Source organism: Dermacentor andersoni, chromosome 1 (genome assembly GCF_023375885.2).
Source record: "Dermacentor andersoni chromosome 1, qqDerAnde1_hic_scaffold, whole genome shotgun sequence".
NCBI lineage: Eukaryota > Metazoa > Arthropoda > Arachnida > Ixodida > Ixodidae > Dermacentor > Dermacentor andersoni.
The window spans coordinates 46,371,102-46,396,193 of NC_092814.1; the positions used below are offsets into that span (position 1 = coordinate 46,371,102).

A 25,092-nucleotide genomic window follows, 5' to 3' on the forward strand; every position below is an offset into this window, starting at 1 on the left:
CAGTTCTGGTGCATGGTCAAACTATTAGCGAAAGCGGCCGGCCAAAGGCAAAGAGCACTAACGAACGAAAAGCTTTGTGAATTCCGACCAAACGCCAGTAACCGACGCATCTGTACAGCGGTAATACAGATGGCTATGCGTATGCGCCGACTCGATATATATGTGCTGTCCTGTATTGGGATATGACTTCGAAAGTAGACAGTGCTAAAAACGGGACTGCACAGAAAGACACAAGACGGAGTGCCGACTACCAACTGAAGGTTTATTTCGCGAAAGGCGGTTTTTAAGCCTTAGAAAAGAAGGATAAGAGAGAGAAGAAGCAACATATCATCAAGAAAAACGACACTAGGAAATCAAGCTAAAAGCGAGCGGCAAAATTCGACGTATACAACGCGTGCCTTCATCGCACAGGTAAGCGATTTCTCTACTGCTCAACCCAACAGATTACGCCGCGCAGCGATGATGATGTTTGCGAGATACCTCGAGAAAAACAGCTTCTGCCGTCTGCCGTAAAAGCAGTTTCAAATGTCCGAGCGTTGATGCACGAGCGAGGGGAAAATATATGCTGACGCATGTTGCCTGAAGCAACGCCAATCCAAGGAAATGGCGAGGGCCGTGTAGACTCAAAAGACACCGATTTCTTCGCAACGGAACAGTGGCGCCATCTGTCACTACGTAGCATGTTTCGCTTTGTCTTTTTTTTAGCGATCACAGATGGCGCCACTGTTCCGTTACAGTGACATCGCGAACTGCCTGTGTGTGACCATAGGCCAGGCTTTCATTCCTCGATATTTAGAACCTATCTCAAGTGGACTGCAGCGATAATGCCCGAATTTTGCTGCCGAGGTGAGAAAGTGAAAGTATAAACCACCATTCACTTTCTGTGAATGGCGCAAACGAATTAGAAAAAGTTACCTGTTGGGCCTGAAGTGGGCCAACTGCCGCCTTGTCGGCAATGACGTAATTTAAGTTACATCCGGAAGTCTACGGTAACCCAGACCTAGAGGAACACTGCTTCTGCAGTAGAAGTCTGAACGAAATATTTGCTTTCTTTAGCTTGAGCGTGTACGCTTTTGCAAGCGGCAATCGGTTCATAATAGCGACGAACGTACGGAATGAGCTTCTCACAACACCTCAGCGGCGCCAACAAGCTTTGGAGTTTTTTGTTTCCTCTTCTGTTGTCGACATCGCCCTCAGAGCATAACATAAGGTACAGGCACGGATCAAGTTTTTTGAACTATAGAGACAGACAGACAGACAGACAGACAGACAGACAGACAGACAGACAGACAGACGGACGGACGGACGGACGGACGGACGGACGGACGGACGGACGGACGGACGGACGGGCGGGCGAGCGGGAGGCAGGCAGGCAGGCAGGCAGGCAGGCAGGCAGATAGATAGATAGATAGATAGATAGATAGATAGATAGATAGATAGATAGATAGATAGATAGATAGATAGATGATAGATAGATAGATAGATAGATAGATAGATAGATAGATAGATAGATAGATAGATAGATAGATAGATAGATAGATAGATAGATAGATAGATAGATAGATAGATAGATAGATAGATAGCGTTTTGTATTGGAGTAGCGGCATGTGTCACCTTGTCATAATGGGGGATTTGTTTGACCGTGCTTATGTGGAGTCGACCGAACAGCAGTGAATGCTCCGTAAATGTTGGCAGTACCTGACAGGGATGCCACCCTATGATTCAGAGTTAGATATGATACGAGTCACGACCGCTATCGAAGCGGTGACGTGTGACACTATCGGTGTTCAATGATTGGCAACCAGTTGCGGAATAATCGGCATCCTTGCACGTGCCAGAGTGCGTTCGGAGAACAGACGTGCAAGACGGCGCGGCGCCTTCATGCATTTTCCAGGCGCTCCCGCTCACGAAAATATTTTCATTTTCATGGTCGAAATGACGACGGGAAGACCCGCTCTGTGTTGAGTTGAAAAAATTAAACTTGTTTTGTGAGAGTTTAAGGAAAGATACAGTGCTACACAGACAAAGACTGGGGGCCGTATTCACAAAAATCTATAATGCTAGAATTGTTAGTGTAAGAGCAAAGTCTAGCCAATCCTGATGCTGGCTGTATTATCAGTGGAGGCGGCTGGTCAATGCGGGAAAGAGTACTTACGAACGAAAATCTTTTTGAATTCAGGCTCGTTGGCCACGGCAGCCTTCGCTAATAGGGGGTTTTAGATTTTACGCACCCAATGTTGGGGGACGCAAGCCGCCGGGCGTACAAAAGAATGCAAAGGGCCTACATTGGAGTTTGGGTTTTTCGCGTACGCAAAGCCGCTTGCCGTACGCTATTTCTATGGTTCCGGCCTCGCTCCGCGACCGCCTGATCATCCCGCCACTTCCCAAGAACACGCACCCGACGCACCACGTCGGGCGACGCTACAAACGAGTAAGCGACCTTCAAAAGAAATTTGGCAACAGCAACGAGGCAGTGTACGTAGAGGCCACGCGGTATAGAGAAGCGAGAAGCGCACACGCGATCGCGGTTGTAGAGCGCACGGTGCCTCGCGAACGCCACGGTGACCACGGGACACACGGAGGCGGCCGAAGAAGCCGCGATAGCCCTAGCACGCGCAGCGGTGCCGAACGCTTCGATCGTGATCCGCGGCTTCGCGCGCGGCCGCGCGTCTCGCGGGAAGCGGTCCGCATACTCCAAATTTGTGACGACGGCGACTCGACCTCGCCCTCGCAACCCCAAAATTCTGCAGTCTTCCTCCTTTGGACCCATGCACACGCCACGGCTCGAGCTCTCACACGCCGAGCCGCCGCAGATTATTTGACCGCTACCTCCGCCCCCGAGAGCGGGGCGTCGGATCTGCCGGATCTAGGGTGCCTCGATGCGCGCGCTCCCCTCCGCCGCCGTGAGGGCGCGCGCATCGAGGCACCCTAGCCGGATCGGGACGCCACGGCAGAAACGCAGCAACAAGAATCACAATGGGCGTGGGGCGATCGCCTGACCACGTTCAGAGACCTCACCCAACACTGCAGACTCGAAAAACGCACGTTCCCGCCACCGCACTATATATTAAACAGGAACGAGGCCGTAACCTATACGCTTACTGCAAGCACACACCTATCCAAGCCCGGCCGTCGTACACCACTGTTACCCAGGATTATACCCAACTGATGTGTGTAAAGTGTGCGGACACATAGCAACGCTGCGACACATGCTCTGGGAATGTGCCAACGGTTCTGAAACCGCCGCCGTTCGCGACGCGTCCATAACCGCGGCCCTTACCAGCGTACGAAAAGCCTCGAGCTCGCTTTTTCCCGACGCCGCCCCGGTTGCGGGGGCCGCCAGGGACCTTCTCCGTCGGCGTCGCCGCCGCTGGAAGGCGGCTCTCAAAAGTTCGGAGCTGGAAGACCAGCTCTGGGCCGTCCGGCAAGCCGAAGATGTCGCCCGAGCCCAAAGACTTCGAGCGGCCACCTGAGGCCACCACAACCAAAACTGCCGGACCATTCTTTTTAATAAAGGTTATTTTCTTCTTCTTATTCTTCTTCTTTCATAAAAAACATGTCCTACATGACAATTGGCTGGAACCTGCTCTTATCAACACTTTTGAGCGTAAGAACTTTTTTGTGAATACGGGCCTAGAAGGCTAGAGCAGCCCAAGCCCGTGTCTCGTTTGCCGGTGCTGCGCTGTATAATGAACCAACCAGCTCAAGCAACAAGTTTAATTTTGTATGACTGTTGGGTAGAAGAACAAATAGTGGTTATTACTTCTGTGACGGAATTCACGATTAAAATTCATGTGCTTTAGGCCGGCCGGCCTTCGCTAATAAAACGTCTTACATAATTATTGACTAATATCTGTTGCAGTTTTAGTGTAAGAAACTTTTTGTGAATACGGCCCCTGGTTTCTTTCTCAAGCGTTAATATAGGGACAGCGAGCACAATATTAGCGAAGGAGGCAGGCCAAAGACAAGCAGTTCTTACAGACGAAACACTTTGTGAATTCGGCCCGGGATGCTGGTCGCGATCGCAGGTTTTCGGTGCGCTGCAATAAGATATTAGTTCAGTCGATTTTTTTCCGACGCAAGCACTTCTAAAGTTTAATGAATGAAACGCCTTTCGAGCATGTGTGAGTCGTACTGACATTCTAGCGTAAGAAACTTGCGAGAAGCATGTACTGACATAGTGATGTCATGTACGCCCCCGCGATAACCGCTGTATTTAATTTAGACGATCACTCAGCCGTCCGTTTTCGAGACTACAAGTCCTAGCACGTCACTGACGGCGGCTTGAAAGCGCTTTTCTTCACGAATCTCCGCGAATAAACTGCGAAATCAAAAGCAATATAAACGCTTCTGTTGACTGCGCAGTTTCCTGTGATGCACTGCGAAAGTATGCGCTCAATCCTTTGTTATACTTCTAAGCATGTCAAGGAGGGCTTTTTTAAGGTATGCTTTCTATTTCATCTTCCATTGTCGCTTTCGAAAGCAAAGCGGTTATCGACGACGAAAGCTGCTTTTACTACGTCTTGCTCGCATATAGCTTCGTAACACGTGGCGAATAACGAACACTGGCAAATCAGCGCCAAAGAAAGAAGAGAGAGAGAGAGAAATGTCATTGTATCTGTCACTTTAAGAGGACAGGTACGCGCTTGGAGACAAAGCGTTTCCCGATACTGTATGTCAACAGGAAAAAAAAAAGTAAACTACTCCAGCTGCTCGTATATAGTTATTTGTGACAGCGCTACGGAGAGATTCCGTGACTACTTCTGAATCTCTCTCCCCGCTAGCTGTCATTCTTCTCGTTTCCCTTTCTAAGCACCCCCTCCCTTTTTCCCCTTGAATATGTTCACAGTATTGAACAAAAAAGAATGCACCAGTAACATCTCGGTATGGGCTAGTTGCTTCATCTTTAAACTATGGTCAAACAGCGCGACTGAAACAGGGACACACAGAGAAACAAATAACACAAAACAAGCGCTTACTGCCGACTGAATTTTTATTTGAAGAATGCCAGCCTTTATACAGCATATCCAGCCTAGGCATGCACTCACAAATACGTGTACATGGCACACTTTTATAGTCCATCATGCAAAAAGGCCATTTATTTTTCTGATAACGCAAGAGACCGCATGCTTACACAGCTATCGCCAACCTTTCTAATGTAAAATGACTCTATTCTGCTAAGTTAGTAGACATGCCTGTAACACGTGTGTTCAGGTACGTTGACCCTAATCTAATTGTCATGAATAACGACGCATATGTGCATTTTCATGGCGCAGTCGAATAATTTTGGGGCATGTTCATCAATTGGGCAGTAAAAACGTCATGTACAGTCGCGGACAGAATAAAATGGACCACGGGATCTCCGAAAACTTTCAATTCCCGAGCAGCCTGTAGCAGTAACCAGTAAAACTGCCCACGACAACGTTGTTAGCATATTCTAGTCAAGGTCCAAAATGCAAATACCAGATTGCGTTGTGAGGTTGCGGAGATATTCAGCTTTTTCTTAGATTTCATGGTCCGTAATATTCTGTCCGCGACTGTACGCACAATGCAGACAGGACTTCAATAAAGTTTTACCCCCATACCACGTTCATCAACTCATTGGGAGGACTCGAGTTCACGTTCGAGCTGCCGAAAGATAATCGTATTCAGTTTCTTGGCATTAACTTCTCTTCTTCGGATGCGCATGTGCGCTGGGCGTATCACAAAGAGAGAGAGAGAGAGAGAGAAAGGCAAATGAAAGACAGGGGGGCTAACCTGTACCGGGGGAGGAGCAAAGGGATGCGATAGGTGAGAGATAGAAGCATACTGAAACACACACACACACACACACACACACACACACACACACACACACACACACGCACACACGCACACACGCACGCACGCACGCACGCACACACACACACACACACACACACACACACACACACACACACACACACACACACACACACACACACACACACACACACACACACACACACACACACACGCACGCACGCACGCACGCACGCACGCACGCACGCACACACACACACACACACACACACACACACACACACACACACACACACACACACACACACACACACACACACACACACACACACACACACACACACACACACACACACACACACACACACACACACACACACACGATACACAAGAACTGTTTCTGTGGGCACTGTCACGCAGTCTGCGAAGGCGTTCCTAGTATTACGCAGTGTCACCGTCCAATCCTACGTCACACAGTGTACAGCCATAATTTGTCACAGTCCCGTGCCTTTAAGTACCGCAGCATTGCCTTCATAGCGGATCGCGCTGATGTTCGCGTAGGCCAGTTTGGATGTTGTTTTCCGTCAGTGGGCGCTTGTCCAGTTGGTCTAGGGTAACTGAGAGGGCTGTTCTTTGCGGGTTGAAACGCGGGCACTCACAAAGAAGGCGCGCGATTGTTTCGTTGCACCCGCAGAAGTCACAAAGTGGGCTGTCGGCCATTCCGATAAGAAAGGAGTACGCATTTGAAAATGCTACTCCAAGCCATAGACTGACTAGAAGGGTGCAGTTACGTCGTGGAAGGTCGGGCGGAATAGAGCTGTAAATTAGGGTCCAGGGTATGAAGGCGTGCACTTGTGAACTCGGATAAATTCCATTGAGCTAATGTTAGGTCACGCGCTAGTGTGGAAAGTTTTTTTTTTTCGCTGCGTCGGCTCTCGACAGAGGAATGGCAACACAGTAGTCGCCGTCATGGGTAGATCCGGCAGCTGAGTACGCTCGATCATTGCCATGTATGCCACAGTGACTAGGCAACCACTGATATATTATATCGTCTCCTTCGTCAACTATTTGCGATGGTGGACTTCTCTGATCTCTACGGCGAGCTGCTCATGTGATCCATGGCGCAGCGCTGAGAGCACACTCTGTAGGGCTATATGACAGCGCGAACTCTAAGTTGATTAAGAGTGGCATTGCGGCGACGTGCATTAAGGCAGCACTAGCATAAGAAGTCATGCGAGCACGAGATTGAGCAGAGTTTATCGAATCGGACAGCACGGTTAACGGAAGCATGCTTTCCCAGTTCTCTCATCAATTTAATATGTGAGACCACCTTACAGAAAGAAAAAACGAATGAGTTTCGAACCAGCACGCAGAGAAAAAAGACAATAGAACTGCGCACATGGCGCTGTATGTGCACAAGTTATCGCGCTACTTTACATCCAACTGCTCCAAGAATGTCGTTGTTCGTGCATTTCAAGTTGAGAAGAGCGTAAATCACGAGAAATTTGGCAGAAATCAATAGTATGGAGAAAGCGGCCACAAGGAACCCTAATACATAAGGTACCATCAAGCCTGATCACCCAGTTTAGACGTGTTTTCGACGTGCATTTGGCGGTTGCATGTTAGCTCACGCAGCCGTCTATTACAACTACTTTTATTATTACTGCGCCTGGCGAGGCAAAGATGAGCCTGTTTTATGGTATATCGATGTTCGACCAGCTTAACTTCTTTGCTTTGTTCACCGGTAAAGCTCACAAGCACTTAATTAAAGATCACAGTGACGTCGCCGCGTAGTAAAATAAGTTCCGAGACAGCAGATAAAGACTACACTACATAGAAAAGGCATATGGAGCAAAGCGCGGTGACATTGAGCAAAAAGCAGCCTCACTAAGCTCTGCAAACACTTTGAACTCAAACGTGACGCTTTTACATATAGGCGTAAATGTTTGGCACTGGCGTAACGCTCTGGGAGAGTCACGTTCTCTTTCACGAAATGCTGAAAGCTCAGGACAATTGCATTAAGGACACGTGATGCACCAAATATGGTCCAACGTTCGCCAATATAGCGCAGGCATGACTCACTCACTCATGGGTCAGATAAGCATTTAGGAAATTTGCGGACGCATTACTTTCTTTATTTCGATTTCCCTTCATCGCTCAAAGCGCCAATTGGTAAGTGTAGACCATAGCCAGGACGAAATGTATACATAATATTTCTTTTAATGAGACAAGTAAACCTAGATAGGTTTATCTGGTAAAAAAAGAACTGAGTTTAGCTAACAGTTTTATTATTGCGCTGAGAAAAGTTATTCTTCAAAGACTAAGTACTGTTACGTCACGAGATCACCAACGAAGTCTTCTGGCACCATAATCGCCGCTACGCGCTACGGGGTCAAAATCAAAGAAAGGGTCACACATCCAGGATCCCTCCATACTGCAAAGGGTACACGTGGACGAGATGCAGCGCCATCCATAATACACTTTAGTAAGTTAGAAAAATGTTTCCACTGAATGCTTTATTTGGGCGCAAAGTGGTGTAAAAGTTTTCTGTTAAGTGTGCTGAACGTATTCTTGACAACGGGCGCGCGCTTTTCTATCTTGGCGGCCTGTTCAGGGATCAGGACTCTTCCTTGCGATGCTTTGAATAAAGCACAGTTTGTTCGAACGCAGAAGCTTTCACATGCACACATGACGATGAGTCTAAATAAGCGGTTGCATGCACGGTCAACAGCTACTCTTCAGAAGCGTGCGCTTGCTGTTCTTAATTATTTATTTGGATATACAGACACACTGGCATAAGAAGTGCATTTGCATTTTGCCTGGTGAAAATGATATCTTAAGTATGTACATGCACATACGCATGACAGTGTGATTTCTTTCTCTCGCGTCATTTTGTGTATCTGTAGTGTATCTTTCGCGACGTTTTAAACTGTATTTTTTGTGCGGTGACATTTCCTGTCTTGAAGAATTGTCGCAATGTCATCTTACAAGGCGTTTCTTTTACCTTTCTGGTGTTCTGTTACATATGATATATTTCCATGTTCCTCATGTGAAAAGGAGCAGTCGGCACCATGTCTTCGTGCCAACGTCTCCCTGTATATTTATTCATGCCAAGATAGACGTACTGCGATGCAATCAGTACATATACGATGCCACAACTGAGTTTATAAGTAACAAATAATGTAAAAGAGATGAACGGAAGGCAACGGAGGTTTTGGCAATGGGTATTTTCGCACATCGCTGGACTCCCCCGCTCGTAACAGTTAGCTTGCCGCACTATTTAAAAAAAACTTGAAGTGCTTCCACGGATAAGGTTCTAGAACATAAGTATGCATTTACAGCAATTAAAGGCAGGAAGTGGTGCATATTAACAAGGTGCAAATAGGTTAATCAGAGATAGAGAGAGAGAGAGTATTAAAAGAGGGGTGAAGTATCACGGGAGCTGGCGCGGACTTCGAGGGCTTAGGCGTTGTCAAGTGCTTTCCAGCGTAGAGGTCGTGAAATAATCCTTGTTAGCGACGCGCCTTTGTCGATAGAGCTGGAAACCCTTAACAGACCGGATCTCGGCGCTCGGTCGTGCCTCGTTCCGCGCGGGCGCTGCGCCTGCAAGCATCTGCGAAACACGTCGTCGTGCCGCGTGCTGCAGGAGCGCGGTGCGCGTGCGACGTTTGTAGGCGCGCTGCTTAGTCCACGAGAGACGAGGAGAGAAAGAAGAATGGCTGCTAATGGCATAGAGGTGCCACTAATGCCACTGTCGTCTCAGGTTCAGGATGCCAAGGAGCGCGAGCGAGCTTTCTTCAAAGATGGTAGCAAGCCATTACGACAATATATATATATATATATATATATATATATATATATATATATATATATATATATATATATATATATACACTCCTTTTTTACAACCACTTCCGATCTATTTTAATGACGTCCTGACGTCCCCGACTAAGGGTTATCAAAATATGTTTAATTCTCGCTCAAAACCAATTAACGGATAACAACTACAAGGGGCCCTGCACGGAAAAACTGAGTGCCCTTCCACTCTGTGAAGAAGGGTGACAAGCGAAGCTGTGTATGTGGGCCCCTTAATGGCGAACTGCAGCTCCGCTGCGGGTCGGCCCGGTATTAATCTTCGGGATCGGCCCACCAATGGTGAGTGCTTAACGCCTGCTTCACCTCCACTCTGGATCGGCCCGGCATCGCACTAGCTTCGGAATCGGCCCACGTACGAAAAATTGTTGGCCGATGTCTACGGAGACGAGATCCGCCAGAAATATAGCCATAAACAGCTTCACTGTGAAAGCACTCTTCTAAGCTAACGGTGGAGCGCTTGCACCGGCGCTCCCCCATTGAGAAACGAAAAGAAGAAGAGAGAGCCTTTCGCAGGCTGCGCCGAGTCACGTGCAATAAAAGCACGCGCCGCGCGACGCTCGTCCGTGCCTGCTCATCACCGAGTCGGTCTGTCGGCACCCTATTAGCGACCCAGCGTTCACCTCTGCTCGTTAAATGCACGACGCGCAAACGCGGTTACAGGCGCCGTATCGGCGAAGCCAACGAAGTCGAGGACGAGCAGCCTTTTGAGGCGACGCCACGCGACCGGTTTTTCAGGTGACGCACATATTCAGCAGCGCTCGAATGCAGCACTCGCGTCGGTGCCTCTTGCAGCGTGCCGGGCCAAGAATGAATAAGGAGGCGCAAGGCGTGACTCGCTCGTGTGTCGTCCCGCTGTACTTATTCTGCGCGTCGTCTTCGTTGCACGCGCTGCGTGCGTGCACGCATTCATTCACCTATACCCCGAATCTATGGCTGTCGCGCACGACGTTTCTCGCGACTCCTTGCGCTGTATTGCCTCGTTTTTATTTCAATACTCCGCGCGCTTTATATAGCGGTCGCCCCAACGAGGCGCTGTATGCTACAATTTACCACGCTGACAGTTCAGCATACCGAGACGGTTTTGAATGGCGAGGCGTCAGCTTGAGGTGGCGAGATTCGATCGAGCAAGGCGTTTTCTGGTCGTCTGACGGTGCGAGGGTGTACATAGCGATGACAAGACATGGTGTGCCGGTAGGGCTATTTTTCTCGAGGTGTTCGCTTCAAGAACAGAGCTGTGGCCACTGATTTCGAGCGCTGTGGGATATTGTATGGGCCGATTAATTGGGATGAGAATTCAGAGAGCTGCAAACGCTTTTGTGGCGACAAATCGGACGAGATGTCGTGGTTTTCAACAGGAACTGTGGTGACTACTTCATCACTAAATAAATAAAAATTGTCTTAAAATAGATCGCAGCGAGATTCTGCTGCCAGAGTTCGACATTCACTGAAGTCAAGGAAAGAGTGGGGGAGGTGACTTTCTTTTTTCAATAAATAGGGGCCCGCAATCACAAGAAAGTCCTTACGCTAAAGCTGTTCGTATATAGAGAGAATGCCAACCAATTGTGATTTTGGACATATAAGAGAAGGCGGCTGGCCAGTAGCAATGAGCACTTGCGAACGAAAACCTGTGAATTCTGATCGAGGAGAAGAGCATGATGGAAAAGCGACAGGCCACCGATGTAGGCGAGGCGAGAATTTCATAAAATGCTTAACCATTCAAGGCGCTATTCCATAGAACTTCAAGCCGGAGAGGTTAGGTCACTTACTACATGAGCTGTTACAATCAGGGAAATAGTGTGTGCTGGACATGTGCCTGTTCCTCGTGTCTATACTCTTTGTTCCTTTTCCCGATCCGTTTATATCTTGATTGGCATGCTCGCATGACTTTTTTTTTTATTACTTTGCCATCGGGTCGAACGCTCCACTCGCTGGAAGTGTAGAATTTTCGATCTACGAAGCAGCGTCAGAAAATAACAAATGAGAAAGGACAAAATAAATCGAATTAAATTGTGCGGAGTCTAACGTCCCAAACAACCCACGGGCAATGATAGACGCCGTATTGGGGGGCGCCAGATTAATATCGGCGACGTGGGGTTCTGTAACGTGCATGCAGTGCAGGAGCGTTTTTTTTTTTTGCATTTCGCGCCCCGATCGGAATGTGGCCGTTATACGGTCGGGAATCGAACTCGGGACCTTGCGTTCAGCAATTGAACTCCAGCTACAGCGGCGCGTAGGTGAGAGAGAACAACTGGCTCATAATGGAAATGATTTTCGTGTTTCTGTGACTTCTGTCCGCGTACGCGAGCGTTGTGCTTGCAATGTGACACTCAAGATAGAACGCAATTGCAACTGCCCAAAAACAAGTATACTTTGTGAGCATACATGTTGTGAACGTTTATATTGTGTGAACATTTATATTGTTTTTACGTGAATGTCTCTGTGATTTATTGTACAATTGTTTTTGTTATGAACTTTATGAGCAATACTACCGTTTCAGGAAAGAGGCGTAGCCTGCGCCACAGATATATGCACCAACGTCTGCTTAAGCACAGTTACTAAAAAATAAAAAGAAAGAAGGTAGTAAATTGATGGCGGAGAGGCCAGCACATCGCGCTAACAGTTACAGGATGGACACACAAGCAAGAACGTGCGACAGAGCTAAGGATGAACGAGCAACGAACAGCGCAAAAGATGCGCACAGATTAGCAAACTCCTACGCCTGCAGCACTTATAACCAGCGCTGACGTCTTTTGCGCTCTTTGTTCTTGATGCTTTAATGTACCAACCACACCCCTCAGCACTATTCTGCTAAAATTGAACAAACGAGAAGAATTTGTCCGATGCAAGAAAGAAACTACAGGAGAGGATCGATTTTATTGCGGTCTATATTTAGCAGCTGTTGTCGTAAGCGGGCAAAATTGCGTCGTGGTGTCGCAGTATACGAAGCTTTCCGGCCTCTCGCTCGCTATCAAGGTGCACGATCCACACCACCGACGGAGGCAACGCGCCCAAAAGCAGTGGCCTGACGTGCACGCGACTGCGCTCTCTTTGGGAAACACTTAGCAGGAACTGTTAGCAAGGAAGACCTCTGCACTGTGGCGAGCTGCTCTCCGTCCTAGCCATTCTCCCGTCTGACAACGAGCTTGTGCGGCGCCGCCATTTGCATTCGTGGGAGCCGCTCAGCTGGCGCACGCGTTTCCGACGGCGTCGTGTTTACTCCATCGGCACACGATCGCCGCGGCAGGTACAAGCCGCGCGCCTCCCCGGCGAGAAGGGGGAGAGAAAGCGAGAAAGGCGGTGTTGTGTGCTGGCGGCCTCGGCGGCACAGGCTGGCGCTAACGAGCGATCATTCAGACGTGGACGCGCGAACATCGGTGCAGAGCCGGTCAAGTCCGCCGCCCTCGGCAACGTGGCCGCCTTTCGGTTCCTGCCGATCGGGGATTCACTTAGCGTCGAGAAAACGTATAGCTTACATCGGACTATGGGGCTGACCGAGGCGCTGTAATGAATAAAGGGAAAATCAGACACCCACCCGTTCGTAGCAATTGCTACAAAGGAAACCCATACGGGTTCCTCGAAAGAAAAGCCTCATAGTTGAAGAAAAATTCGTCCTGGTCCGGGACTCGAACCCGGGACCACCGCCTTTCCGGGGCAGCCGCTCTACCATCTGAGCTAACCAGGCGGCTAGCAGATGGCAGGGCGAAGTCGAATTTGTCGACAACACGAAGCAAAGGCAAGAGTTTGACGTAGTAGTTCTGCGGAAACCCGCAAGGTGGAGCTAGCCAGGTAGCCGCCTGGTTAGCTCAGATGGTAGAGCGGCTGCCACGGAACCATTGTCCTAAACCATTGCCAGACGACGGCCTCTCCCCGCAATCTCCAATTACTCCTGTCCTGCGCCAACCGATTCCAACTAGCACCCGCAAATTTCCCAATTTCGTCGCACCACCTAGCCTTCTGTCGTCCTCGATTGCGTTTTCCTTCTCTTGGTACCCATCCTGTCACCCTAATGGTCCAACGGTTATCTAATCTGCGCATTACATGACCTGCCCAGCGCCATTTTTGTGTCTTAATGTCAATTAGAATATCGTCTATACCCGTTTCCCGCTTACACGCTTCCATCTATACACACTTCCCTTCCCTTGGAATCTAGCCCGCAACCCTTAATGACCATCGGTTATCTTCCCTCCTCATTACATGTCCTGCCCATGCCCATTTCTTTTTCTTGACTTCAACTAAGATGTCAATAACTCGCGTTTGTTCCCTCACCCAATCTGCTCTTTTCTTATCCCTTAACGTTACACCCGTCATTCTTCTTTCCATAGCTCGTTGCGTCGTCCTCAATTTAAGTAGAACCCTTTTCGTAAGCCTCCAGGTTTCTGCCCCGTACGTGAGTACTGTTGAGACACAGCTGTTATAAAATTTTCTCTTGAGGGATAATGGCAAGCTGCTGTTCATGACCTGAGAATGCCTGCCAAACGCATCCCAGCCCATTCTTATTCTTCCGATTATTTCAGTCTCATGATCCGGATCCTCGGCCACTATCTGTCCTAAGTAGATGTATTCCCTTACTACTTCCAGTGCCTCGCTACCTATCGTAAACTGCTGTTCTCTTCCGAGACTGTTAAACATTACTTTAGTTTTCTGCAGATAAATTTTTAGACCCATCCTTCTGCTTTTCCTCTCCACGTCAGTGAGCATGCATTGCAATTGGTCCCCTGAGTTACTAAGCAAGGCAATATCATCAGCGAATCGCAAGTTACTAAGGTATTCTCCATTAACTCTTATCCCCAATTCTTCCAAATCCTGGTCTCTGAATACCTCCTGTAAACACGCTGTGAACAGCATTGGAGAGATCGTATCTCCCTGCCTGACGCCTTTCTTTATTTCAATTCTTGAACGTCTCCCTTTTTGTGGTTTAGTATAATGTTTGCATTCTTCCAGTTTTCTCGGACCCTTGCAGTCGGTAGATACTTCATATAGAGAGGCGCCAGTTTTTCTAGCATTATGTCTCCTCCATCTTTGATTAAATCGACTGCTATTCCATCTTCTCATGCCGCTTTTCCCCGTTTCATGTCTCGCAAGGCCCTTCTGACCTCATCTCTAGTTATAGGAGGAGTTTCTGTATCCTGTTCATTATTGTTTTGAATGGAGTACTCCCGAGCCCTCTGGGTACTGTACAGGTCAGTATAGAATTATTCCACTGCTTTTATTATACCTTCGAGATTGCTGATGATATTACCCTGCTTATCTTTCAGTACATACATCTTGGTTTGTCCTATGCCAAGTTTCTTTCTCACTGATTTCAAGCTGCGTCCATTTTTTACTTCTTCTTCAGTCTTTCTCACTTTATAATTTCGAATATCCCTTATTTTCGCCTTGTTCATCAGTTTCCGCGAATTCTATCCTATCTCTTGAGTGGGACACTTTCATGCTTTATCGTTTCTTTATTAGGTGCGTTGTTACTTGGGAGAACTTGCCTACTGGTTGCCTTGGTGCCTTGCCTCCCACTTCAATTGCTGCCTCTGAAGCCCGCCTCGCTACGGTTTCATTCATTACCTCTATGTCATCATCATCATCTCTCTGTTCTAAGGCTGCATATTTGTTTGCAAGTATCAGCCTGAATTGATCTGTTTTTATCCTTACTGCGTCTAGGTTGGCCTGTTTCTTCTTGAACAATTTTACACTTTCTCTCTTCAAATTCAGATGAATTCTAGACCTCAGTAGCCTATGATCACTGCACCCCTACCTAACACTTCTACATCCTGCAATATGCTGGGATCGGCAGAAAGTATCAAATCGATTTTATTCCTTGTTTTACCATTAGGGCTTTTCCAGGTCCACTTGTTGTTGCTACGCTTTCTGAAGCAGGCGTTCATTATTCGTAGCGCATTGCTTTCCGCGAATTCTACCAACATCACTCCTCTAGTGCTTCTAGAACCGACGCCGTAGTTGCCAATTGCTTGTTCACCAGCCTGCTTTTCCTCCATTTTTGCACTGAAGTCGCCCATTGCTACAGTATACTGAGTTTGCACTTTTCTCATGGCTAATTCTACGTCTTCATAAAATTGATCTACTTTATCATCATCATTACTGGAGGTGGGAGCGTAGGCTTGTGCCACCTTTAATTTATACCTCTTATTAAGTTTTATTACGACTACTGCTACCGTCTAATTAATGCTGTAGAATTGGTCAATGTTGCCCCCTATGTCCTTATGTATTAGGAATCCTACCCCGTATAACTTCCTATTTGGGAGACCTCTATAGCAGAGGACATGACCATTAATTAACAATGTATAAGCCTCAGCAGTTCTTCTAATCTCACTAAGGCCGATAATATCCCAAACAACGTCTGATAGTTCCTCAAAGAGTCCTGCTAAGCTAGCCTCACTTGACAGAGTTCAGCTGTTAAAGGTTGGCAGGGTCAGTTTCTATTGGCGGCTTGTCCGGACCCAGAAATTCTTAGCACCCTGTGCTGCGTTACAGGTGTGACTGCCGCCTTGGTCAGGTACTCTGCAGCTGCTGGGGTCTGAGGGCCGTGGGTTAATTGTATACTAATGTTTGAACGTGGGCTGGTTGGTTCTTCGGCATATATTGACAAAAAAAAAAAAAAAAAACAGCGCGTAGACGAAAAAGCGCGTTATTTTCGGAAAAAGAGGTAATTACATTCCCATTCCATTCGGGCAAAATGTGCTTAATTCCATTCCCATTATTCCGGGGGCGCGAAAATATGGAACGATTCCGCTTGCCATTCCTATTCCGGAGTGGTAACTCCGCAACACTGAAGCCGGCTCAGGCTCTTCGTTTTCCCCTCAAATTCAGTACATGCGGACATTCTTCTCAATGCGAGGATTTTGGAGTGCAATAAGCATAACTAAGGTGGAACAACAGATAACTGCTCCAGGACAGCTTTTCTTTTTGCTTCGGGTTCCGACAGTGGCCTATTTGCGCCGATACAACCGGTCGACTGCTACGAAACTATCTTAACGCGGCAAAAGTATAAAAGGTAAAAAAATGTGGCAAGGTGGAATGAACTGCTAAACGCGCGATGCCATCATTGCACATCACATGTGACTAATGATTGCTTAGATGCATGTCGACATCTGTTTTTCCCGCGCAGCAGCAATGACAAGCATGCTTTGACGTGTCGCATTGTCGGAGTAAGCTCTATCATAAACAGTGCCAGAGATTTATTAGAGGAAAAGGTACATAGGAAGTATGCGTGTGCTACACCCTTCACTGTTTTCATGAAATACAATTTCGCAGTAATAAGTGGTACAACAATCGTTGGCGTCGGGTAAATGGTGTCGATGCGATGTTGATTCGGCTCGCAACGCACCTGTCATGACAGTAGCCGCATGTTTTTTTTTCTTTTTTTTGATGAATGTAACGATAACGCGTCGTATTTCCTAGCACACGGTCACAATGCAGTGCGCCAGTGTTTACATGTGGTGCGTCACGCACATATGGTGCGTGACGGCGTGCGGTTCGCTCGCACGTGTTTTCAGTAAGCGCCCCTCGCCTGCGAGGAAAGATAGTAAGCGGCTGACGTCTCGCTTTCTCTCTCTCTCTCTTAACTCAATGCGCTAGCTGTTTACATGATTTCGTTAAAGGCAATTTCGCCCACTCAAGCGGCTTCCGGCTCGCTCATTAAAGCAATGCTCCTTCCTAGTGAATTATTCCGGTTAACACAAATGTGATGCACTAGAAATACGATGCGATGTTCAACTACAGTCGGTGGCAACGTAAGAATTGCGAACAAGCTCCACCCACAGAAATGCAGTGCACCTGCCCTTCATTTCTAAAACGGAGCCGAGCGAGCTAAGTCCACTCATAGCTTAGCGATGTTGCTCTTCTAGTTATGTTGCTCTTTTCCTGGGCTAATTGGAAAATAAAAGCTCGTTGTTTCGCGCTAAAATACTATCTTTGGCTTAGTGGTGATATCAGGATCAACAATAAAATTTGCCCTAGACATTCATATCTCATCTGAAACCAATGACACGAAGACAGATCTATAAGAAAAAAAAAATTCTGTTTTAAACACTCAGTGCTGCTCGAGGTCACGGAAAGGAGTAAACCTAATGCTTGTATATCTATTTTTTGTATACAAATGTGAGTGGGCTCCAGCTGTCTTGTCTCGCTTTCAGAGGTCAAGGGCAGGTGCACTGCGTTTTTGTGGGTGGAGCTTGTTTGTAATTTTTAGGTTGTCACCGACTATATACAGGGCCAGTCGCGCGGCAATATTGCGTGCATTTGCGGGCTTCTTTCACGCTCGAAAAAAACACTTTTATATTGCACGTATTGAGCAACGGAAAGTGTATCGGGAGTTTTTCATGTCGCTCTACAATTTTTTCATTGACACTTTTCATATAATGATAATATTTGAGAAATTGATTAATTCAGAATAATTATCTAATTAGGCGGAATAAAAAAACAGTTTATCTCCAAGCAACGGAAAGTAACATTACCTTTGTTCTATCCAGCTACATGGCATTTGCATATTTTAAACTCTGGCTAAAGTTAGCTGGTACACCCTGTATAGCTGTCCCAGTCACGAAAACATGGCTATAGCCGCGCGTTCCAAGGGACCTTCCCTTGCTTGCTGCGAAAAATTTGCCCCTCCTCCCCACCTCCTCCTTTTTATCGCGATAGCAATTGTATGGGCACTCCAAGCGCATTTCCGCCGTCGCCGTGAGGATCCGTGTAAAGTCCAAGGGCGATAACACCGTCGCCGCGCGCCCTACGCTGTTTGTGCGAGTGAAGGCGTGCGAGGGGAGCCGACGATCGCGGCTCAATCTCGCCCCCGCGTAAGAGAAGAAAGCGGGCAGGAAGCTCGCCGTCTCCGGTCGCGCGCGAGGCACCCACCGTTGTGAGGCACCGGGGGGAGGGGAGAGAGAGGGGGCGGCGTTCTACACTGTAAAATAATTTACACCCTTAAAAGCGAAAAAGGGTGTAAATGTGTCTATCACTCACACCCTTATAGTGTGATTTGTATAACCGACACCCTCAGGGTGTGAGTTATAGACACATTTACACCCTTTTTCACTTTTAAGGGTGTAAATTATTTTACAGTGTACTCCGGCTACAACTGCGCATGTGGCGGCTACACGCGGTCGCCCGGACGTATCTTGAGAGCGATCTGCGTTGTGGGCAGAGTCTAGGTGCGTCGGCGGCTCGTAGCTCTGTGCGTGCTGTGTGTTCTCAGCACTCACTTTTCGTCGAAGCGATTGACAGCACGAATGTCACTTCGCTCGCTGCTGCTGCCGCGTTTCCTAACGCCAGCGGTTTGACAGCCAGTTTCTGCGGTCAGCGAGTTAGATGTGTTCATGTTTGCTTGTGCGCGCGTGACACCATACTTGTTAATTGAGTTAGTGTGCTTATGCTTACGAGTTTATACGGCCGATAAAAGTATCTATGCTTCGTATAGTTGTCCACTAATGGGCTATCGCAATCGATGCTTCGCCTTTCGGGCGAAACTGCGACTTTTTTCTCGGAAGTCATTTTTGCTGATTTACTTTATCGATAATTATGTATGATCCCCAGTCGAATTTGAATTTTATATTGACTTTATTTGTTTTATTATTTCATATGTTGCCGATCTCCTATATATATCCCTCAACTTTCGATAATATGTGTATTTGTACTCATTTCTTTCATATCTACTTTGCAGCATACTTACTCTTAACCGAACTATTTCTCTCTCCCTCTACTTTGTCTTTCTAACTCCCCGTTCCCCAGTGTAGGGTAGCATACAGGATTGTCCCTGCTGAGTAACCTCCCTTCTTTCCCTTTGTTCTATCTCTCTCTCTTGTCCTGAGAAGAATGGCGATGAAAGTTGTAATTACAGAGAAGTACGACACATGTCTAGCTACATCTAGGGCTTCTGTACTTCTTGCGTCGCAGTGACACAAAACAATTCTGGAGGATTGGCCAGGAATACACGAACACTCAGTGGTACATACTAAATGACTAAATCAAAGAAAATCAAATAAATAAAAGAATTTGTTAAACGTAATGAGCTTTTCCATTAAAAGGTCGGTGTACTTTCGAGATAACTATGAGCTGACAATATAGCTTCGGGTTTGTACGTAGGATTTTTTTTATTACGCATAACATTGATGAATTTACTGGCACGACTTTGCCGGTGAGCATATAGGGTTTATAGGGCATATAGTCCGTTTATTGGTACTCGCATTCGATCCACATATAAACTTGGTATATGTATCCACAATAATATCCGCCGAGATACCGACCGACCCAGCAGTAGACAGCAGCTAGCAGCAGCCATACCAAACCCGGGAGGGTACAATGTAAAAAAAAAGAAAAAAAGAAAACCGTTAAATAAAGAGGAAAGGGATGGCAGTTTTTGTAACGCATCTTTTCTGTTCCCTTCTATTTTCTGTGATTTTACCAAAATAAGCTGTTTATTGTTTTTCTGTAAAGTTACAGAAAAATCATGAACCGTTCCACTCTGTGAAGGTGGATGACCAGCGAAGCTGTTTAGTATACGACACAGAGGTGACACAGAATTTTGAACATAGGTACGGACTCATTTACCGTGACTTTTATACATACCCAGGTAGCACAAAAGAGATACGTAACGTTTTCGTAGCGTTTATCCAAGACGATAAAAACGGGTTAAAGAAGACACGAATGAGAGAACTTCGGCGGGAAAACGTCGTATATCTCTGCTAATGTCCGGCTTAATTACTTTCTTGAGACGATCTAGAACAGGTCTGCAAGACGTATTCGAAAAGCTGGTCTAGAAATAGGATTGGGAAAGACACAAGTAATCCCTTTGGCAAAACTATTCGTAACCAATTTCTAAACGTTTTTAGGACGTTATCAAAAAGCTGGTCTAGAAGCGGTCTTGAAAGGTTTACGATCATCTGAAGCTAATTTTCGCGGGTGACGGGCGCGATCAGACATCGTTGTTCAAAACACGCGTTTAGTTTCGCCTCACGCGACTGGCCTATGCCGCGCAGACGTCGTCAGCCGCACCCGTTGGCACGGCCTAGGCCAATCGCGTGAGGTGAAACTGATCGGGCGTTTCGAACAACGATCTCCAATCGCGCCCCAGATGAGTAGAAGCGTCGGTGTTGACTGTAAGAGCCACGGCGCAGTGCCAAGCACTGTTCCCCGCATGGCCGGCGCATCCTCTACCAAGTCGCACGAAAATGAGCCTGTTAGGAATAATAAATCCTTAATACCGCCTTTAGTAAGCTACGATGCTTACAACCACAATGGGAATGACATCCTGCAAAGAACAAATGGCCACGTCTTGGCAGGTGGCCAGACCAAGCCCTTCATGCCAAGAGTGCATGAAATGAGAACATTGTGACAAAGCAAAAACACTTTATTAAAATGTAATGCTTATGCAAGGTTCGAACGAACTGTGTGAGAAATGCAAATAGAAGTAAAGGTACATCAACAATGACAAAAGTCGCAGAAAGGATTCGTAATGAACTCGAAAGTGAACATTCACTAGCACATAAACAAAATTCCAAGTACACATACAAAAATGAACAGAAGAACCTGGAGTGTACTAAAGTGTCTAATTTATCATAGTAAAGTGCACGTGCTATTAGATGGACTAGAGTTATGCAGAAGTGACATCGGAACGAATGGAAGAAGTAGATTGAAAAATGCAAGAGTATGAATCGGATGGTAACTGCCTCCAAGTAATGTTACCTATCAGCTAGAAGCTTGAAAAGAGCACAAAAAGAAATACCACCGCATACCGTACCTGTGACAGAAATAAAAAAAATGGGAACAATGCAAAATTGGAAATATTGCCTTTAGGATATATCAAAGAAGGTAATGGCGAGAAAAAATAACCATACAACAAAAAAGAAAAAAGTGAAATTAGTACAGAATACTTAAACGGGGGATTCAGTGTAACAAGTGAACACTACTGTAGTACAGCGAACGATGAGACAGTAATGCTGCATCTTGCCACTCCAGAACGTGAGAAATGAATATGCAAGCCTCATATTAGAAACTTACATAAACATGGAAATAAACTGGAATGCACTGGAAGCTGCATTTGTGTAACAATTTGCAACGAATAATTTGCAAACCAGCAAATACATTAATTAGCACACTGACATGTCACACTTTGCGCACATCTCCAGTCTCCTAAAGTAAAAAAAAGCACTCTGAATGAGAAAAACGTTTAACACATGTAGCCCAGAGCAAATTCCTTGCCAGTTCACTCACACTTTCACATCCAAAAACATTTGCCACAAAGTCCAGGCACAGTTCCACTGATGTTTACCAATTCACCCCCACTTTCACGTCCAAAAATATTTGGCACACAGTCCAGGCAGAGCTTCATAGATAAACAGCTTGAGAGCACCCTACTGATTATTGTGCAGTCCCGCTGCTGGAAATAGAACTGCCGCACATGCTGGTAGTGGTTTCAATGTAGACACACTTGCTGCCCTGGACAGGTATGCTCAGATATCTGCACTGGTGCTCCATTTTGTCGAAGTAGACACATTGATGCACTACGCTGGTAATTGAAATGTATTGAATGCACAAGTATTGGCTTCACCAGAGAGACTTGCCCACATACCACCACTGGCATATATATGCACTTGCTCTTCACTCAGTAGCATTGAACTTAAAGTGTTCCCTATGTGGGAGCCATGTGTAAAACCGGTGTCACACGACCACTCTCGATCGCGATCACGCCCGATCCGGATCGAAATTATCGATGCGACTGGCTCACTCTCGTAGCTTGCGCAGAGGAGCCAATCACGACCGAGAAATTCGATTTGTAACGGACTGGATAGCGGCTAAAAGAGCCCCGTGTGAAACCGGTACCAAATAATGCACAGACGCACGCTAGGAAAATGTGTTGCACAAGGACAAAGAACTGCGACATGCCCTGTTGTGCGAAGCGCGCGAACAGAACACATGCATATATATATATAAAAAACTGCGAGAGCGCTTCGCGAACTCCATGCGCACACATGGCACCCGCACGAACTCGGCAGGCCGCCGTAAAGCGCGAAGGGCGCACAGCGTACATTCCCACACATGTCCCAAACTGCAAACAATCGTACTACCTAAAGCATACAAGTTATTTTATACCAAGGGCATACTCGACTCACGTATGCAGTATCCACAAGCGAGTTATGCAGCGTACATGCTGTATCCATTCGCCAAATAGTAAAATTGATAACAAGCACAAAGCTACAAGGGACTCAATACATTACTACCATTTGAGGCGTCAAATAAAATTGAATTTGGCCGTTTCATATATTGGACACAATATATGGACACATGTGGTACCCGGTAATACCATGAAATACCCATCACGTGGGTAAAGGGGGCGAAAACACAATCGAGAACCTGAAGCGCAAACGATAAAAGCACGGTATGGTGCACGCAAAATTCTGTCAGTGCGCTGTAGCGCGAGGGAAGAAAATAGGGCGAGCACTTGACCTCACCTTTTGGGATACCGCACTAGTACTGAATCATTAAAAGAAAAGCCTGTTTGAACCAGTTCCCTTGTCTGCAACACTCTTGCTAAACGGGAGACTAAAATACCACGATGACGGCTCTGTTGCGGAGATCGGCAAGGTGCGCACAGACAGAAATTTTGCCGCCTTTCTTCGCATTCTGCAAAATGCTTTCTTGTTAGGATCACGCATAGCGGCCGATCCCGACGCTAGGGACACACAGGCACGATTTCGTCCCTCTAACTTTCGTCCTTATACTGCCCTTAACGCCTTAATTACAGCGTCAGTGAAAAGGCGCCTCACATAACATGACAATGAACTTGAAGAGCTGATTAGTGCCCTCCACTCCGCGCCCTCCAATTGAAAACACTACTGATTTCCAAATTAAACTACACAAACAGATCGCACAACCCAAACTAATCACAGAACGTCGTTTTCTTGACGGCAAAACCCTGCAACACTTACATGACAAAGGGCAGCGGCAGCACATTCAGAACAGCCGCTATCATACCACAGCGCAATGCAAGTGCGATAACGCTATTATGCCCGGCTCAAATAGATCGCACAACCCAAACTAATCACAGAATGTCGTTTTCTTGACAGCAAAGCACTGCAACACTTACATGACAAAGGGCAGCGGCAGCACATTCAGAACAGTCGCAAACAGACCATAGTGCCATGCGAGTGCGATAACGCAACTATGCCCGGCTTCACGAATAACATGGCCGCCTTGGTCACATAACAATTGAAAACACTACTGATTTCCAAATTAAAACCACACAAACATATCGCACAACCCAAACTGATCACAGAATATCGTTTTCTTGACAGCAAAACACTGCAACACTTACATAGCAAAGGGCAGCGGCAGCACATTCAGAACAGCCGCAAACACACCACAGCGCAATGCGAGTGCGGTGACGCGACGACGCCATGACGACGCGACTATGCCCGGCTCGCCTGGCATCACGAATCACGTGGCCACCTTGATCACATGATTTGACGACGGTATCGCCACCTTGCGCAAGGTTGGATCGCGTTGATGGGTTGTTGAATATTGTAGAAGCCGCTAAAGAGGCTGACGCGCCGTGGCGTGGCGGTGGCGCCTTGAGTCGTTTTCAAAACGTATTCACCCCTCGTTTTTAAGCTGCCTGGCTTCCAACGTTATCAAAACGTATTCACCCCTCGTTTTTAAGCTATCTTGTTTGGAACGTCTTTGATGCGTCGATTTTGGTCAAAAATCCGTTTCAGACGTTGAATCCCTTAATACGACGTTTTCAAGACTTTGTGTGCTACCTGGGTAATCACGTGGACGACGGGACCGCCGCCCCGAGGAGCCGGATGAAACTAGGCACGCTTGACGTTTCGACGGGACCGCCACCACGGGAGAGCGGAAGGAAAGGAGATGGGCAAGTGCTTGGAACGCCGACAGAGGGCGTTGTGAGCGTAGACATGGCCTACGCGAGTCAAAGTGTAATATCTGTTCTTATCAGCTATATATCTGATACGGTTTGTATTTGGATCCAGGATATTAAACTTATGTTTGCTAGTTGGCGCAATCCTTGAAGCTTGCTTCACCTCTGCCGCGGGTCGGCCCGGTATTGCACTATCTTCGGGATCGGTCACCAGGATAGCGGAGGGAAAGAGATACGCAAGCGCTTGGAACGCCGACAAAGAGAGGGCGGTGCGAACGTAGACATGGCCGACGTGGGCCAAAGTCTAATATCTGTTCTTATCAGCTTAATATCTGATACAGGTTGTATTTGGACTCAAGATATTAAACTTATGTTTGCAAGTTGGTGGAGTGCTTGAAGCCTGCTTCACCGCCGCGGGTCTGCTCGGTATCGCACTATCTTCGGGATCGGGCCACGGTTCTTGGTCTACGGATATCGATCCACTGGAAACTAGCCACATACTGCTTCGCTGTAGAAAGATTTTTATGTAGCTTGTTCCATTAAGGGAGCAACCT

At 47.0% G+C, this 25,092-nt stretch overlaps 1 protein-coding gene and 2 pseudogenes across 1 annotated transcript in view; all 3 read left to right on the top strand.

The window, feature by feature from the left end:
• Nucleotides 1-25,092, top strand: part of LOC126543192 (uncharacterized) — a 96,251-nt gene that overhangs the window by 46,014 nt on the left and 25,145 nt on the right. The gene's annotated exons all lie outside the window — the stretch shown is intronic.
• Nucleotides 24,576-24,755, top strand: LOC126546503 (U2 spliceosomal RNA; annotated as a pseudogene).
• Nucleotides 24,822-24,998, top strand: LOC126546422 (U2 spliceosomal RNA; annotated as a pseudogene).